The following is a 19889-nucleotide window of genomic DNA, read 5'->3' on the forward strand; positions in this document are numbered from 1 at the left end:
GATGAATTAATGCAATTATTTCTGTTTTCTATTCAATCACGCTTGTTTCTATTCTTAGATGTTCATTCGCACTTCAACATAATGAATGTGATGATCCATGACACTCATCACCATTCTCAACCTATGAACGCGTGCCTGACAACCACTTCCGTTCTACCTTAGATTGAATGGATGTCTCTTGGGTTCCTGGCTTACAAGTTTGACTGCCTCTCCTGACAATAAAGCATTCAAATCCGTGAGATCAGAGTCTTCATGGTATAAGCTAGAATTAATTGGCAGCATTCCTGAGATCCAGAAAGTCTAAACCTTGTCTGTTGTATTCCGAGTAGGATCCGGGAAGGGATGAATGTGACGAGCTTCAAACTCATGAATGCTGGACGTGGTGACAGACGCAAAAGGATCAATGGATCTTATTCCAACATTAGTGAGAACCAACAGATGATTAGCCATGTACATGGACCCTTTTCACTGAAAGGACGGCTGGTAGCCATTGACAATGGTGATCCACCAACATACAACTTGCCATGGAAGGAGACCTGCGTGTGTGAAGAAGAAGACAGTAGGAAAGCAGAAATTCAAAGGACAGAGCATCTCCAAAATTCCAACCCATTCTCCATTACTGCGTAACAAGTATTCATTCCATGCTCTTTCACTTTTCACAATTAAAACTAAGAACCACTATTGATATCCTGACTAAGAATAATAAGATAACCATAGCTTGCTTCAAGCCGGCAATCTCTGTGGGATCGTCCCTTACTCACGTAAGGTATTACTTGGACGACCCAGTGCACTTGCTGGTTAGTTGTGCAAAATTACATAGTGTGAGTGTAATTTTTGTGCACCAAACGCCCAATCACCAAAAAAGGTAATGGATGAACCTCAAGTTCAAGAAAACCCCATCAAGAGGAGGGCACATGAACTCCTCCCAGAAATTCCTCAATTTGACTATTGGGCCCGCTTAGAAGCATCAGTCAACAAGCTACAAGAAGCTATGGATCAACTTAAAGAAGAGCAGAAGAATCAAAATAGTATGCTCTGCAAACTGCTCAAAGAACAGGAGAAGCAAGGGTGTGAGATACAGGAGCTAAAGCGCCAGAAGTTGTTCCTTGAAGAGCTAGTCATCCCACAGATTGAGGGAGCAGCTCTCTCTCAAAATAAAGGTTGTTGAGTCCTAACTCTGTGATAACTTCTATTATTAGAGACCTATTTTAAAAGTTACATGAGAATTAGTATTAGAGTAGTTTATTTTTATTATTCCATAAGTATTAGTAGCATTTAAATTTCCATTTTAATTTTCTGATATTTTAATAAAATTTGAATTGCATGAGTAGTACTCTATTTTTATCAATTTGGCTATAATTTGCTCTTCTTATCATGATCAAACATGAATAAAAAAGTAGATTTTTTTAGAAAAGCAAGGGTGCAAACATTTCGAGTATATAATAAGAAAAATCCAAATTATTTATATGTGGTGGCATTACTTTGGCTCTCTGAATGAATGCATAAACAGTGCATATTTTCTTTATATAATGAAATTTAAGTAATGTTTGGCTCCTGAAAGAATGAGGTAAACAGAAAGATGTTATTGATAATCTGAAATATCATAAAATTGATTCTTGAAGCAAGAAAAAGCAGTATAAAAAAAAGCAAAAAAGCTTGTAACCCTTTAAACAAAAAGGCAAGGGTGAAATGGATCCAAGGCTTTGAGCATCAATGGATAGGAGGGCCCAAAAGAATAAAATCCTGGTCTAAACAGCTAAATCAAGTTGTCCCTAACCATGTGCTTGTGTCATGAAGGTCCAAGTGAAAAGCTTGGACTGAGTGGTTAAAGTCATGATCCAAAGCAAAAGAGTGTGCTTAAGAACTCTGGGCACCTCTAACTGGGGACTCTAGCAAAGCTGAGTCACAATCTGAATAGGTTCACCCAGTTATGTGTCTGTGGCATTTATGTATCCGGTGGTAATACTGGAAAATAAAATGCTTAGGGTCACAGCCAAGACTCAAAGAAGCTGTGTTCAAGAATCAATCAAAATTAAACTAGGAAAATCAATAACCTCATCTGCATGTTGAGTTCTGAAAGAAGCCAATCATTCTAAGTTTTAGAAGATAAAGTGAGATGCCAAAACTATTCAGAAGTAAAAAGCTATAAGCCCCGCTCATCTAATTTGAATTTGAGCTTCATTAAAGACTCTGAGATTTTATTGCACCATAATCTTCTTTTTATCCTATTTTATTTATCTAGTTGCTTGGGGACAAGCAACAGTTTAAGTTTGGTGTTGTGATGAGCGGATATTTTATACGCTTTTTGGTAGTGTTTTCATATAGTTTTTAGCATGTTTTAGTTACTTTTTATCACATGTTTATTAGTTTTTATTCAAAAATAACATTTCTGGACTTTACTATAATTTTGTGTGTTTTTCTGTAATTTTAGGTATTTTCTGGCTGAAATTGAGGGACCTGAGCAAAAATCTTATTCAGAGGCTGAGAAAGGACTACAGATGCTGTTGGATTCTGACCCTCCTGCACTCAAAGTGGATTTTCTGGAGCTACATAAACCAATTGGCGCGCTCTCAATTGAGCTAGAAAGTAGACATCTTGGGCTTTTCAGAAATGTATAATAGTTTATACTTTGCTCGAGATTTGATGGCCCAAACTGGCGTTAAACGCCAGCCAGAAACCCTTTTGTGGCGTAAAACGCCAGAACTGGCATACTTGTTGGCATTAAACGCCCATTTTGGCATCCAGGGTGGCATTTATCTCCACTTTGAGGCACATGCACGTGGAAGCTTGGAAGCTCATCCCAAACACTCACCAAGTGGGTCCCGGAAGTGGATTTCTGCACTATCTGCACTTAGTTACCCATTTTCTGTAAACCTAGGTTACTAGTTTAGTATAAAAACTACTTTTAGAGATTCATTTTGTAACTTATGACATTCTACATCTCTTATTGTATCTTCTACGGCATGAGTCTATAAACTCCATAGGTGCGGGTGAGGAACTCTGCTGTGTTTCAATAGATTAATGCAATTACTACTGTTTTCTATTCAATCACGCTTGTTTCTGTTCTAAGATACTCACTCGTACTTCAATACGAAGAATGTAATGATCCATGACACTTATTATCATTTTCAAATTTAGGAACGCGTGCCTAACCACTTCCATTCTATCTGAGCTCAACGTAGTCATTGGGCGACAACTTGAGTGCGTATCTCTTGGGATTCTAATCCACGAGTTTGACTTGCATCTCTTGACAACAGGGCATTTAAACTCGTGAGATCAGAACCTTCGTGGTAGAGGCTATAACCAATTTGCAGCATTCCTGAGATTCAAAAAGTCTAAAGCTTGTCTGTGGTATTTCGAGTAGGATCTAGGACGGGATGACTGTGACAAACTTCAAACTCACGAATGTTGGGCGCAGTGACAGTGTGCAAAAGGATAGAGAGATCCTATTTCAACATAAGTGGGAACCGATAAATGATTAGCCATGCAGAAACTGTAACTGGACCATTTTCACTGAGAGGACAGATGGTAGCCATTGACAACAGTGATCCACCAACATATAGCTTGCCATAGAAGGAGCCATGCGTGTTTGGAAAAGAAGACAGAAAGAAAGCAGAGGTTCAGACGACAGAGCATCTCCAGAATCTCAACCGGTTCTTCATTACTAAACCACAAGTATCATTCATTTCATGCTCTTTTACTTTCTACAAACAAAACCATTTTTATTATTAATTTCCTGACTAAGAGTATAGGATAACCATAGCTTGCTTCAAGCCAGTAATCTCCGTGGGATCGACCCTTACTCACGTAAGGTATTACTTGGACGACCCAGTTCACTTGTTGGTTAGTTATACCGGAGTTGTGAAAAGTGTGATTCACAATTCCGTGCACCAAGTTTTTGGCGCCGTTGCCGGGGGATTGTTCGATTTTGGACAACTGACAGTTCATCTTGTTGCTTAGATTGGGTAATTTTATTTTATGTTTAAGCTTTTTATTTTTATTTTCGAAAAAAATACAAAAAAATTTAATAAAATCATAAAAACCAAAGAAATTGTGTTTTTTGTTTGAGTGTTGTGTCAAATTTTAAGCTTGGTGTCAATTGCATGTTTTAATTTTTCTTAAATTTTTGAAAATATATGCATTGTGTTCTTTCTTGATCTTCAAGTTGTTCTTGTTTATTTTCCTTGTTTGATCTTTAGTTTTTTCTTGTTTGGTGTCTTTCCTTGTTTTTATTGTGCATTTTCAAATTATTAGTGTCCAAAGTATAAAAATTTTTAAGTTTGGTGTTTTTTGTGTCCTTATTTCCTTAAAAATTTTCAAAATTTGTTCTTGGTGTTCATCTTGATCTTCAAAGTGTTCTTGGTGTTCATCTGGACATTCAATGTTTTCTTGTTTGTTTTCTTTGTTTTGATCTAAAAATTTTAAGTTTGGTGTCTTTTTAGTGTTTTTCTCTTTCCTCATTAAATTCAAAAAATATCTCTTCCTTTGTTTACTCATCATTTTCGAATTCCTTAGGTTGACTTAGTCAAAATTTTTAAAATTTGGTAGTTTCTTGTTAGTCAAGTCAAAATTTCAATTTTAAAAAATTTATCTTTTAAAATCTTTTTCAATTTTCTTTTTATATTTTTCAAAAATCTTTTATAAAGTTTTTCAAAATCTTTTTCTTTTTTTTATATATAATTTTCGAACTACTTGTCTTAGTTTATTATTTTGATTGAAAAATTTTAAGTTTGGTGCTTTCTTGTTAAGAAAGTTTCAATCTTTAAAATTTTAAAATCATATCTTTTTCAAAAAAAACTTTTCTTTTATTTATTTTCTTACAAATATCTTTAATTTTAAGTCAAATCTTTTTCAAAACTTCCTAACCACCCTATCTCTCTTCATTTTTCAAAAATCAACACAAAAAAATTTTCAAATTTTTTTAATTAATTAATTAATTTAGTTTTCTAATTTCTTTTATTACTTTTTATTTTCTTAATTTTCGAAGCTTGCAGAAATTTTTTTATTTACTTTATTTTAATTTCATTAAAAAAAAGAGGGGAATAAAATTTTTATTTACAATCCACATCATCTCCCTTTCTCCATTATGGACCTAAGTGGAAATGAACAGTCCAAAAGGACTATGGGGCCATATGCTAACCCCACTACTGCTTTATATGGGAGTAGTATCTGTATACCTCTCATCAGAACCAGCAATTTTGAGCTAAACCCTCAGCTCATTAACATGGTGCAGCAAAATTGCCAGTATTTCAGTCTTCCACAGGAAGAACCTATTGAGTTTCTGGCACAGTTCTTACAAATTACTGACACAGTGCATGATAAGAAAGTAGATCAGGATGTCTACAGATTATTGCTGTTTCTATTTGCTGTAAAAGATCAAGCTAAGAGGTGGTTAAACAATCAACCTAAAGCCAGCATAAGAACATGGAAACAGTTGTCAGACAAAATCCTGAATCAATATTTCCCTCCAAAAAGGATGACACAACTAAGGCTGGAAATCCAAGGCTTTAAACAAGAGGATAATGAATTTCTTTATAATGCCTGGGAGAGGTACAGAGAGATGCTAAGGAAATGCCACTCTAAAATGTTTTCAGAATGGGTGCAGTTAGACATCTTCTACTACGGGCTTACAAAAAAGGCCTAGATATCTCTAGACCACTCAGCTGGTGGATCTATACACATGAGAAAAATAGTTGAAGAGGCTCAAGAGCTCATTGATACAGTTGCTAGAAATCAGCATCTGTACTTAAGTAGTGAGTCCTCCATGAAAGAATAGGCTAAAGCAGTATCCACTAAACCTAATCCTCCAGAACAAGTTGCTAAACTCAACCAGCAATTACTTTTTCTAACAAAATAGTTGGTAGAATTTAAGGAGATGCTACAAGATACCAAAAATGCTAACAAGAATATGGAAGCACAATTGGATAAGACAAGACAGCAGTTATCTAAACAGATAACAGAAGAATGCCAAGCTGTTCATTTAAGGAGTGGAAAGACATTGAATGTCTCAACTCAAAGCAGCAGAAAGCCAAGAAAGGAACAACTGAAAGAGGATGACCAATTCACTGCCCAAAATTCATCTGAGGATAGTAAGAGCCCAGAGAGGAATGATTCTGGCGTTCAAACGCCAGAAAAGGGTCAGAAGTCGGTGTTAAACGCCCATACTGCAGTCAATTCTGGCGTTCAAATGCCAGAAAAGGGTGGCAACATGGCGTTAAACGCCCATACAGCACCCAATTCTGGCGTTCAAGCGCCAATGAGGGATCAGACACCTGCAAGTGCTGATAACAACCCCCTTAAGCAGGCTTCTCCAACCACTTCTGTAGGGAATAAACCTGCAGCAACTAAGGTTGAAGAATATAAAGCCAAGATGCCTTATCCTCATAAACTCCATTAAGAAGAACAGGATAAATAATTTGCCCACTTTGCAGACTATCTCAGGACTCTTGAAATAAAGATTCCATTTGCAGATGCACTTGAACAAATACCCTCTTATGCTAAGTTCATAAAGGAGATCTTAAGTCATAAGAAGGATTGGAGGGAGACTGAAAAAGTTTTTCTCACCGAAGAATGCAGTGCAGTAATATTAAAGTACTTACCAGAGAAGTTTAAAGATCCCGGAAGCTTTATGATACCATGCACAATAGAGGATGCTTGTACCAAGACAGCTTTATGTGATCTTGGGGCAAGTATCAACCTAATACCTGCATCCACTATTAGAAAGCTTGGTTCAACTGAAGAAGTCAAACCAACCCGAATATGTCTCTAACATGCTGATGGCTCCATTAAATTTCCATCAGGCGTAATTGAGGACATGATCGTCAAGGTTGGGCCATTCGCCTTTACCACTGACTTTGTAGTGCTGGCAATGGAGGAGCACAAGAGTGCCACTCTCATTCTAGGAAGACCTTTCCTAGCAACTGGACGAACTCTCATTGACGTCCAAAAATGGGAAGTGACCCTGAGAGTCAATGAGGATGACTTTAAGTTGAATGCTGTCAAAGCTATGCAGCATCCAGACACATCTAAAGACTGCATGAGCGTTGATATTATTGACTCCCTGGTGGAAGAAGTCAATATGACTGAAAGTCTCGAATCAGAGCTAGAGGACATGTTTAAAGATGTTCAGCCTGATTTGGAGGAACCAGAGAAAATAGAAGAATCTCTAAAATCTCCTCAGGAAGAGGAGAAGCCTCCTAAACTCGAGCTGAAACCACTACCACCATCCCTGAAATATGCATTTCTGGGAGAAAGCCACGGGAAGAGAAAGCACTAATTCAAGTGCTAAGGACGCACAAGACAGCTCTTGGGTGGTCCATAGGTGATCTTAAGGGCATTAGCCCAGCCAGATGCATGCACAAGATCCTATTGAAGGATGATGCTAAGCCAGTGGCTCAACCATAAAGGTGGCTGAATCTAGCCATAAAGGAGGTGGTGCAGAAAGAGGTCACTAAGTTACTAGAGGCTGGGATTATTTATCCTATTTCTAATAGCCCCTGGGTAAGCCCTGTCCAAGTTGTCCCTAAAAAGGGAGGCATGACAGTAGATCATAATGAAAAGAATGAACTGGTTCCTACAAGAACAGTTACAGGGTGGTGAATGTGTATTGACTACAGAAGGCTTAATATAGCCACCAGAAAGGATTATTTTCCTTTGCCATTCATAGACCAGATGCTAAAGAGACTAGCAGGTCATAAATACTACTGCTTTTTAGATGGCTATTCAGGTTACAACCAAATCGCAGTAGATCCTTAGGACCAAGAGAAAACAGCATTCACATGCCTATCTGGAGTATTTGCTTACAGAAGAATGCCATTTGGTCTGTGCAATGCACCTGCAACCTTTCAGAGGTGCATGCTCTCTATCTTCTCTGATATGGTAGAAAAATTTTTGGAAGTCTTCATGGATGACTTTTTAGTATTTGGAGACTCATTCAACTCCTGTCTTGACCATCTAGCACTTGTTCTGAAAAGGTGCCAAGAGACTAACCTGGTTTTAAACTAAGAGAAATGTCACTTTATGGTAACTGAAGGAATTGTCCTTGGGCACAGAATTTTGAACAAGGGAATAGAGGTGGATCAAGCTAAAGTAGAAGTAATTGAAAAATTACCACCACCTACCAATGTTAAGGCAATCAGAAGCTTTCTGGGACATGCAGGATTCTATAGGAGGTTTATAAAGGATTTTTCAAAAATTGCAAAACCTCTGAGCAATCTGCTAGCCGCTGATACACCATTTGTCTTTGACAAAGAGTGTTTGCAGGCCTTTGAGACTCTGAAAGCTAAGCTGGTCACAGCACCTGTCATTTCTGCACCAAACTGGACATTACCATTCGAACTAATGTGTGATGCCAATGACCATGCCATTGGTGTAGTATTAGGACAGGGGCATGACAAGCTTCTGCATGTCATTTATTATGCTAGCCGTATTTTAAATGACGCACAGAAGAATTACACAACCACAGAAAAGGAGTTGCTTGCAGTGGTTTATGCCATTGACAAGTTCAGATCTAACTTAGTAGGATCAAACGTGATTGTGTACACTGACCATGCTGCTCTAAAATATCTCCTCACAAAGCAGGATTCAAAACCCAGACTCATAAGATGGGTGTTGCTTCTGCAAGAGTTTGATATAGAAATAAGGGACAGAGAACCAAGTAGCCGATCACCTGTCCCGGATAGAACCAGTAGCAGGAGCGTCCCTTCCTCCTACTGAGATCTCTGAAACCTTTTCAGATGAGCAACTCTTTGCCATTCAGAAAATACCGTGGTTTGTAGACATTGCAAACTATAAAGCTGTGAGATTCATACCCAAAGAGTACAGTAAGCAGCAAACAAAAAATTGGTTTCTGATGCAAAGTACTACCTGTGGGATGAACCATATCTCTTTAAGAGATGTGCAGACAAAATAATCCGTAGATGTGTACCTAGAAAAGAGGCACAGAAGATCCTATGGCATTGTCTTGGATCACAATATGGAGGACATTTCGGAGGTGAGCAAACAGCCACAAAAGTTCTCCAATGTGGCTTCTACTGGCCTACCCTCTATAGAGACTTCTAAGAGTTTGTACGTAACTGTGACAGCTGCCAGAGAGCTGGTAATCTGCCTCACGATTATGCTATGCCTCAGCAAGGGATCTTAGAGATTGAGTTGTTAGATTTATGGGGTATTGACTTCATGAGGCCTTTCCCACCATCATATTCAAACACTTATATTCTGGTGGCAGTAGACTATGAATCTAAATGGGTAGAGGCAATTGCAACACCTACTAATGATACTAAGACAGTGCTCAAGTTCCTCTAGAAGCATATCTTCAGTAGGTTTGGTGTCCCTAGGATACTGATCAGTGATGGAGGCACTCATTTCTGCAATAAATAGCTTGACTCTACTCTGATCCGATATGGAATTAACCACAAAGTGGCAACTCCATATCATCCACAGAAAAATGGACAAGCTGAAGTCTCGAATAGAGAACTAAAACGAATCCTAGAACGGACTGTAAGTACCCGTAGAAGGGATTGGGCAAGAAGTCTAGATGATGCTCTGTGGGCATACAAAACTGCATTCAAAACTTCTATATGGACCTCTCCATACTAGCTTGTGCATGGAAAAGCCTGTCATCTGCCAGTGGAACTAGAACACAAGGCCTACTGGGTGACCAGGTTCCTAAACCTTGATGCTAAGGTAGCTGGAGAGAAAAGATTACTCCAGTTGAATGAGCTAGAGGAGTTCAGACTCAATGCTTTTGAAAATACTAAAATTTACAAGGAGAAAGCAAAAAGGTGGCATGACAGAAAACTGTCATCTAGAGTCTTTGAGCCAGGACAGAAGGTTCTGCTGTTTAACTCTAGGCTCAGATTGTTCCCTGGGAAATTGAAATCCCGGTGGAAGGGACCATATATGATTACAAGTGTGTCACCATATGGTTATGTAGAGCTTTAGAATATTGACTCAGACAAAAAGTTCATTGTTAATGGACAGAGAGTCAAGCATTATCTTAAAGGCAATGTTGAGCAAGAATGCTCAAGATTGAGACTAGATTAAAGCTTAGTAAAGTCCAGCTAAAGACAGTAAAGAAGCGCTTGCTGGGAAGCAACCCAGCCATTAGCAAATATTAGATGTTTATAACAATTATATGAGTTTATTTAATTTTGTTATTCATGTTTGATAATACATTTCAGTAAATAAAACAGAGAAATGAAGGTTCAGAACATAAAGCAGAGCAATTACAGAGAAAAAGAGCTCACTGACGTTAAAACGCTAGTAAAGAGGCATTTTGGGCGTTAAACGCCAGAATGGCTATCATTCTGGGCATTTAACGCCAGTAAAGGTATCATTTTCTGAATGAATGCTTGAATAGTGCATATTTTTTATAGTCAAGTTTATGAATGTTAAAATTGTTGGCTCTTGAAAGAATAATGAAAAAAGAGAAATGCTATTGATAATCTGAAAAATCATAAAATTAATTCTTGAAGCAAGAAAAACCAGTGAAAAACACAAAGCTTGCGAAAAAAAAGCGAAAAAGAAAGAAAAAGAAAAAGCAAGCAGAAAAAGTCAATAGCTCTTTAAACCAAAAGGCAAGAGCAAAAAGCCAATAACCCTTTAAACTAAAAGGCAAGGGTAAAAAGGATCCAAAGCTTTGAGCATTAATGGGTAGGAGGGCCCAAAGGAATAAAATCCTGGCCTAAGCGGCTAAATCAAGCAGTCCCTAACCATGTGCTTGTGTCATGAAGGTCCAAGTGAAAAGCTTGAGACTGAGTGGTTAAAGTCATGATCCAAAGCAAAAAGAGTGTGCTTAAGAACTCTGGGCACCTCTAACTAGGGACTCTAGCAAAGCTGAGTCACAATCTTAAAAGGTTCACCCAGTTTTGTGTCTGTGGCATTTATGTATCCGGTGGTAATACTGGAAAACAAAATGCTTAGGGTCACGGCCAAGACTCATAAAGTAGCTGTGTTCAAGAATTAACATACTAAACTAGGATAATCAATAACACTATCTGAATTCTGAGTTTCTTTGGATGCCAATCATTCTGAACTTCAAAGCATAAAGTGAGATGCCAAAACTGTTCAGAAGCAAAAAGCTACTAGTCTCGCTCATCTAATTGGAACTAAGCTTCATTGATATTTTGAAATTTATTGTATTTTCTCTTCTTTTTATCCTATTTTGTTTTTAGTTGCTTGGGGACAAGCAACAATTTAAGTTTGGTGTTGTGATGAGCGGATAATTTATACGCTTTTTGCCATTGTTTTTAAGTAGTTTTTAGTATGTTTTAGTAACTTTTTATTATATTTTTATTAGTTTTTATGCAAAAATCACATTTCTAGACTTTACTATGAGTTTGTGTGTTTTTCTGTAATTTCGAGTATTTTCTGGCTAAAATTGATGGACCTGAACAAAAATCTGATGCAGAGGCTGAGAAAGGACTGCAGATGCTGTTAGATTCTAACCCTCCTGCACTCGAAGTAGATTTTCTGGAGCTACAGAAGCCCAATTGGTGTGCTCTCAATTGCGTTGGAAAGTAGACATCTTGGGCTTTCCATCAATGTTTAGTAGTTCATAGTTTGCTTGAGACTTGATGGCCCAAACTGGCGTTAAACGCTAGCCAAAGACCCTTTTCTGGCGTAAAACGCCAAAACTGGCACAATTCTTGGCGTTAAACGCCCATTTTGGCACCCAGAGTGGTGTTTAACTCCAATTTGAAGCACATGAAAAGCTTGGAAGCTCAGCCTAAACACTCACCAAGTGGGCCCCAGAAGTGGATTTCTGCACTATCTGCACTTAGTTACTCATTTTCTGTAAACCTAGGTTACTAGTTTAGTATAAAAACTACTTTTAAAGATTCATTTTGGGGACTTATGACATTTTACATCTCTTATTGTATCTTCTACGGCATGAGTCTCTAAACTCCATAGGTGGGGTGAGGAGCTCTACTGTGTTTCAATGGATTAACGCAATTACTACTATTTTCTATTCAATCACGCTTATTTCTGTTCTAAGATACTCACTCGTACTTCAATACGAAGAATGTATTGATCTGTGACACTCATTATCATTCTCAAATTTATGAATGCGTGTTTGAAAAATACTTCCGTTCTATCTGAGCTCAACGTAGTTGGTGCACGAAATTGTGATCATCAATGGTGCCATCAACATGGTACGCTCAATTGCAATCTCAACTCTTTATCACAACTTCGCACAACTAACCAGCAAGTGCACTGGGTCGTCCAAGTAATAAACCTTACGCGAGTAAGGGTCGATCCCACGGAGATTGTTGGTATGAAGCAAGCTACAGTCATCTTGTAAATCTCAGTCAGGCGGATTCAAATGGTTATGGGTGATTTATGAATAAAGCATAAAATAAGGATAGAGATACTTATGTAATTCTTTGGTGAGAATTTCAGATAAGCGTATGAAGATGCTTTGTCCCTTCTGTCTCTCTGCTTTCCTACTGTCTTCATCCAATCCTTCTTACTCCTTTCCATGGCAAGCTGTATGTTGGGCATCACCGTTGTCAATGGCTACATTCCCGTCCTCTCAGTAAAAATGTTCAATGCGCTCTGTCACAGCACGGCTATTCAGCTGTCGGTTCTCGATCATGTCGGAATAAAATCCAGTGATTCTTTTGCGTCTGTCACTAACGCCCGACAATTGCGAGTTTGAAGCTCGTCACAGTCATTCAATCCTTGAATCCTACTCAGAATACCACAGACAAGGTTTAGACCTTCTGGATTCTCTTGAATGCCGCCATCAATTCTAGCTTATACCACGAAGATTCTGTTTAAGGAATCCAAGAGTTAAACATTCAAGCCTTGTTTGCTTGTAGAACGGGAGTGGCTGTCAGGCACGCGCTCATAAGTGAGAATGATGATGAGCGTCACATAATCATCACATTCATCATGTTATTGGGTGCGAATGAATATCTTAGAATAAGAATAAGCTGAATTGAATAGAAGAACAATAGTAATTGCATTAATACTCGAGGTACAGCAGAGCTCCACACCTTAATCTATGGTGTGTAGAAACTCCACTGTTGACAATACATAAGAACAAGGTTCAGGCATGGCCGTGAGGCCAGCCCCCAAAACGTGATCTAAGATAGCATAAAACTCTCCAAGATAGATACCCAGATGAGAATACAATAGCAAAAGGTCCTATATGTAGAGAACTAGTAGCTTAGGGTTTACAAAGATGAGTAAATGACATAAAAATCCACTTCCGGGCCCACTTGGTGTGTGCTTGGGCGGAGCATTGAAGCTTTCATGTGTAGAGACTTTTCTTGGAGTTAAACGCCAGCTTTTGTGCCAGTTTGGGCGCTTAACTCTCATTCTTGTGCCAGTTCCGGCGTTTAACGCCGGGCAGTTTTGAGCTGATTTGGAACGCCGGTTTGGGCCATCAAATTTCGGGCAAAGTATGGACTATTATATATTGCTGGAAATCCCAGGATGTCTACTTTCCAACGCAGTTAAGAGCGCGCCAATTGGACTTCTGTAGCACCAGAAAATCCACTTCGAGTGCAGGGAGGTCAGAATCCAACAGCATCTGCAGTCCGTTTCAGCCTCTAAATCAGATTTTTGCTCAGGTCCCTCAATTTCAGCCAGAAAATACCTAAAATCACAGAAAAACACACAAACTCATAGTAAAGTCCAGAAAAGTGAATTTTAACTAAAAACTAATAAAAACATAATAAAAACTAACTAAAACATACTAAAAACATACTAAAAACAATGCCAAAAAGCGTATAAATTATCTGCTCATCACAACACCAAACTTAAATTGTTGCTTGTCCCCAAGCAACTGAAAATCAAATAAGATAAAAAGAAGAGAATATGCAATGAATTCCAAAAACATCTATGAAGATCAGTATTAATTAGATGAGCGGGGCTTTTAGCTTTTTGCCTCTGAACAGTTTTGGCATCTCACTTTATCCTTTGAAATTCAGAATGATTGGCTTCTATAGGAACTCAGAATCCAGATAGTGTTATTGATTCTCCTAGTTAAGTATGATGATTCTTGAACACAGCTACTTTATGAGTCTTGGCCGTGGCCCAAAGCACTCTGTCTTCCAATATTACCACCGGATACATACATGCCACAGACACATAACTGGGTGAACCTTTTCAGATTGTGACTCAGCTTTGCTAGAGTCCCCAATTAGAGGTGCCCAGGGTTCTTAAGCACACTCTTTTTACTTTGGATCATGACTTTATTATTTTTTTCTTTTTCTTTTTCTCTCTTTTTTTTCGTTTTTCTCTCTCTTTTTCTTTTTTTTTTGTATTCACAGCTTTTTCTTGCTTCAAGAATCATTTTTATGATTTTTCAGATCCTCAGTAACATGTCTCCTTTTTCATCATTCTTTCAAGAGCCAACATTCATGAACAACAAATTCAAAAGACTTATGCACTGTTTAAGCATACATTCAGAAGTCAAAGTATTGCCACCACATCAAAATAATTAATCTGTTATAAAATTCACAATTCATGCAATTCTTCTCTTTACAATTAAGAACATTTTTCATTTAAGAAAGGTGATGGATTCATAGGACATTCATAACTTTAAGGCATAGACACTAAGACACTAATGATCATAAGACACAAACATAGCTAAACATAAGCATAAAAATTCGAAAAACAGGAAAATAAAGAACAAGGAAATTAAAGAACGGGTCCACCTTAGTGATGACGGCTTGTTCTTCCTCTTGAAGATCTTATGGAGTGCTTGAGCTCCTCAATGTCTCTTCCTTGCCTTTGTTGCTCCTCTCTCATGATTCTTTGATCTTCTCTAATTTCATGGAGGAGGATGGAATGTTCTTGGTGCTCCACCCTTATGAACTTCTACTTCCTCTCCAATCATGATGCTATGAATCATGATGGCCCGGTCTATAGTAACTTCGGACCGGTTGCTAGTTGGAATGATTGAGCGTTGGATAAACTCCAGCCATCCCCTAGCCACGGGCTTGAGGTCATGCCTTCTCAGTTGAACAGGCTTCCCTCTTGAATCTCTCTTCCATTGAGCGCCCTCTTCACAAATGTCTATGAGGACTTGGTCCAACCTTTGATCAAAGTTGACCCTTCTAGTGTAAGGGTGTTCATCTCCTTACATCATGGGCAAGTTGAATACCAACCTTACATTTTTCGGACTAAAATCTAAGCATTTCCCCCGAACCATTGTAAGCCAATTCTTTGGGTCCGGGTTCACACTTTGATCATGGTTCTTGGTGATCCATGCATTGGCATAGAACTCTTGAACCATTAAGATTCTGACTTGTTGAATGGGGTTGATAAGAACTTCCCAACCTCTTCTTCGGATCTCATGTCGGATCTCCGGATATTCACTCTTTTTGAGTTTGAAAGGGACCTCGGGGATCACCTTCTTCATGGCCACAACTTCATAGAAGTGGTCTTGATGTACTCTTGAGATGAATCTCTCCATCTCCCATGACTCGGAGGTGGAGGCTTTTGCCTTCCCTTTCCTCTTTCTAGAGGTTTCTCCGGCCTTAGATGCCATAAATAGTTATGGAAAAACAAAAAGCAATACTTTTACCACACCAAACTTAGAAGGTTTGCTCGTCCTCGAGCAAATGAAGAAAGAAGAGGGTAGAAGTAGAAGAAATGGAGGGGGCTTTGTGGTTTGGCCAAGTGGAGAGAAGTAGTATTTAGGTTGTGCGAAAATGAGGTGGTGAAGATGGGTTTATATAGGAGTGGAGAGGGGGTGTATGGTTCGGCCATTATGGGTGGGTTTGGGAGGGAAAGTGGTTTGAATTTGAATGGTGAGGTAGGTGGGGTTTTATGAAGGATGATGTGAGTGGTGAAGAGAATAGTGGGACTTGATAGGTGAGGGGTTTTGGGGAAGAGGTGTTGAGGTGATTGATGAATGGGTGAAGAAGAGAGAGAGTGGTGGGGTAGGTGGGGATCCTATGGGGTCCACAGATCCTGAGGTGTCAAGGAAAATTCATCCCTGCACCAAGTGGCGAGCAAAAATGCTCTTTATGCCAATTCTGGCGTTAAACGCCGGGCTGGTGCCCATTTCTGGCGTTTAACGGCAGCTTCTTGCCCTTTCCTGGCGTTTAACGCCAGTCTGGTGCCCCTTTCTGGTGTTAAACGCTCAGAATGGTGCCAGACTGGGCGTTAAACGCCCATTTGCTGCCCTTACTGGCGTTTAAACGCCAGCAAGGTTTTCCTCCAAGGTGTGCTGTTTTTCTTTCTGTTTTTCATTCTGTTTTTGCTTTTTCAATTGATTTTGTGACTTTCCATGATCATCAACCTACAGAAAACATAAAATAACAAAGGAAAATAGATAAATATGGCATTGGGTTGCCTCCCAACAAGTGCTTCTTTAATGTCAATAGCTTGACAATGGGCTCTCATGGAGCCTCACAGATACTCAGAGCAATGTTGGAACCTCCCAACACCAAACTTAGAGTTTGAATGTGGGGGTTCAACACCAAACTTAGAAGTTGGTTGTGGCCTCCCAACACCAAACTTAGAGTTTGACTGTGGGGGCTCTGTTTGGCTCTGTTTTGAGAGAAGCTCTTCATGCTTCCTCTCCATGGTAACAGAGGGATATCCTTGAGCCTTAAACACAAAGGATTCTTGATTCACTTGAATGATCAATTCTCCTCTGTCAACATCAATCACAGCCTTCGCTATGGCTAGAAAGGGTCTGCCAAGGATGATGGATTCATCCATGCACTTCCCAGTCTCTAGGACTATAAAATCAGCAGGGATGTAATGGTCTTCAACTTTCACCAAAACATCCTCTACAAGTCCATAAGCTTGTTTTCTTGAATTATCTGCCATCTCTAGTGAGATTCTTGCAGCTTGCACCTCAAAGATCCCTAGCTTCTCCATTACAGAGAGAGGCATAAGGTTTATGCTTGACCCTAGGTCACACAGAGCCTTCTTAAAGGTCATGGTGCCTATGGTACAAGGTATTGAGAACTTCCCAGGATCCTGTCTCTTTTAAGGTAATTTCTGCCTAGACAAGTCATCCAGTTCTTTGGTGAGCAAAGGGGGTTCATCCTCCCAAGTCTCATTACCAAATAACTTGTCATTTAGCTTCATGATTGCTCCAAGGTATTTAGCAACTTGCTCTTCAATGACATCTTCATCCTCTTCAGAGGAAGAATATTCATCCGAGCTCATGAATGGCAGAAGTAAATTCAATGGAATCTCTATGGTCTCATTATGAGCCTCAGATTCCCATGGTTCCGCATTAGGGAACTCATTGGAGGCCAGTGGACGTCCATTGAGGTCTTCCTCAGTGGCGATCACTGCCTCTTCCTCCTCTCCAAGTTCGGCCATGTGGGTCATGTTAATGGCCTTGCATTCTCCTTTTGGATTCTCTTCTGTATTGCTTGGAAGAGTACTAGGAGGGAGTTCAATAATTTTCTTGCTTAGCTGTCCCACTTGTGCCTCCAAATTCCTAATGGAGGACCTTGTTTCAGTCATGAAACTTTGAGTGGTTTTGATTAGATCAGAGACCATGGTTGCTAAGTCAGAGTGGCTCTGCTCAAAATTCTCTGTCTGTTGCTGAGAAGATGATGGAAAAGGCTTGCCATTGCTAAACCTGCCTCTTCCACCATTATTGTTATTGAAACCTTGTTGAGGTCTCTGTTGATCCTTCCATGAGAGATTTGGATGATTTCTCCATGAAGGATTATAGGTGTTCCCATAGGGTTCTCCCATGTAATTTACCTCTTCCATTGAAGGGTTCTCAGGATCATAAGCTTCGTCTTCAGATGAAGCGTCCTTAGTACTGCCTGGTGCAGCTTGCATTCCAGACAGACTTTGAGAAATCATATTGACTTGCTGAGTCAATATTTTGTTCTGAGCTAATATGGCATTCAGAGTATCAATCTCAAGAACTCCTTTCTTCTGATTCGTCCCATTGTTCACAGGATTCCTTTCAGAAGTGTACATGAATTGGTTATTTGCAACCATTTCAATAAGTTCTTGAGCTTCTGCAGGCGTCTTCTTCAGATGAAGAGATCCTCCAGTAGAGCTATCCAATGACATCTTGGACAGTTCAGACAGACCATCATAGAAGATACCTATGATGCTCCATTCAGAAAGCATATCAGAAGGACACTTTCTGATTAATTGTTTGTATCTTTCCCAAGCTTCATAGAGGGATTCACCTTCCTTCTGTCTGAAGGTTTGGACTTCCACTCTAAGCTTACTCAATTTTTGGGGTGGAAAGAACTTTGCCAAGAAGGCATTGACTAGCTTTTTCCAAGAGTTCAGGCTTTCTTTAGGTTGTGAGTCCAACCATATCCTAGCTCTGTCTCTTACAGCAAAAGGGAATAGCATAAGTCTGTAGACCTCAGGGTCAACCCCATTAGTCTTGACAGTGTCACAGATTTGCAAGAATTTAGCTAAAAACTGATGAGGATCTTCCAATGGAAGTCCATGGAACTTGCAATTTTATTGCATTAGAGAAACTAATTGAGGCTTAAGCTCAAAGTTGTTTGCTCCAATGGCAGGGATAGAGATGCTTCTCCCATAGAAGTCGGGAGTAGGTACAGTAAAGTCACCCAGCACCTTCCTTGCATTGTTGGCATTGTTGTTATTTTCGGCTGCCATGGGTTCTTCTTCTTTGAAGATTTCTGTTAGGTCCTCTACAGAGAGTTGTGCCTTAGCTTCTCTTAGCTTTCGCTTCAAGGTCCTTTCAGGTTCAGGGTCAGCCTCAACAAGAATGCTTTTGTCTTTGCTCCTGCTCATATGAAAGAGAAGAGAACAAGAAAATATAGAATCCTCTATGTCATAGTATAGAGATTCCTTGAGGTGTCAGAGGAATAGAAAAATAGAAGGAAGAGGTAGAAGAATTCGAACTTATCAAGAAAGATGGAGTTCGAATTGTGCATTGAGGAGGAGTGTTAGTCCATAAATAGAAGGATGTGAGAAGAGGGGAAGAAATTTTCGAAAATAAATTAAAAAGATTTTAAAAAACATTTTGAAAAATACTAATTGATTTTCGAAAACTAAGAGTGGAAAAGAAATCAAGTGATTTTTGAAAAAGATTTTGAAATTAGAAATCAAAAAGATATGATTGAAAAATTATGGTTTTAAAAAGATGTGATTGAGAAGATATGATTTGAAAAACAATTTAAAAAGATTTGATTTTGAAAATTAATGACTTGGCTAACAAGGAAAGATATGATTCAAACATTAAACCTTTCTCAACAGAAAAGGCAACATACTTGAAATGTTGAATCAAATCATTAATTGTTAGCAAGTATCTTTGAAAAAGAAAGAAATTAATTTTGAAAATATATGATTGAAAAGATATGATTTGAAAAAGATTTGATTTTGAAAAATTTTGAAAACTTGAAAAAATTTGAATTAAAAACAAAATCTTCTCTCTGGTGCCATCCTGGCATTAAACACCCAGAATGGTATCCATTCTGGCGTTTAACGCCCAAAACACTACCCTTTTGGGCGTTAAACGCCCAGCCAGGCACCTTGGCTGGCGTTTGATGCCAAGGCATCTTAGGCTAGTTTCACTAGCATTTTTCTGTTAGTTTTAGTTGTTTTATGCATTTTCTTGAGCTTAAAGTAACCAAGAATGGTTAATTGAACAACAAAGTAATGAATCATCCAAGCAGTATAATTTTGATGCAAAATCCATGAGTTTTAGTTATATTACTTGAATGCTATGAATGGAAGATTTCTCATGAAATTTTGCAAGACTTTGATGCAATTGTTTGGATGATTTCAGAGAAGAAGAGGCTAGGCAAAGAAGCAACAAGATCAATAAAGGAAGCTTGAAGATCACATGTGCCAAGCCATATAATGCTGAAACTGGCGTTTAACCTCCAGTTTAACCTTAAACTGGAAGTTAAACGCCAGAATAAGAAATGCACCAAAAGCTGAAAGTGGCGTTTAACCTT

General features: G+C 38.8%; 1 non-coding gene across 1 annotated transcript; it reads left to right on the top strand.

The window, feature by feature from the left end:
- The first annotated feature begins 18069 nt into the window (after nucleotides 1–18069).
- On the top strand, nucleotides 18070–18177 carry LOC130955165 (small nucleolar RNA R71). Its single transcript, XR_009076622.1, has one exon. It is a non-coding gene; the product is annotated as a small nucleolar RNA R71 (small nucleolar RNA).
- Nucleotides 18178–19889: the final 1712 nt, after the last annotated feature.

Source organism: Arachis stenosperma, chromosome 1 (genome assembly GCF_014773155.1).
Source record: "Arachis stenosperma cultivar V10309 chromosome 1, arast.V10309.gnm1.PFL2, whole genome shotgun sequence".
Classification (NCBI taxonomy): domain Eukaryota; kingdom Viridiplantae; phylum Streptophyta; class Magnoliopsida; order Fabales; family Fabaceae; genus Arachis; species Arachis stenosperma.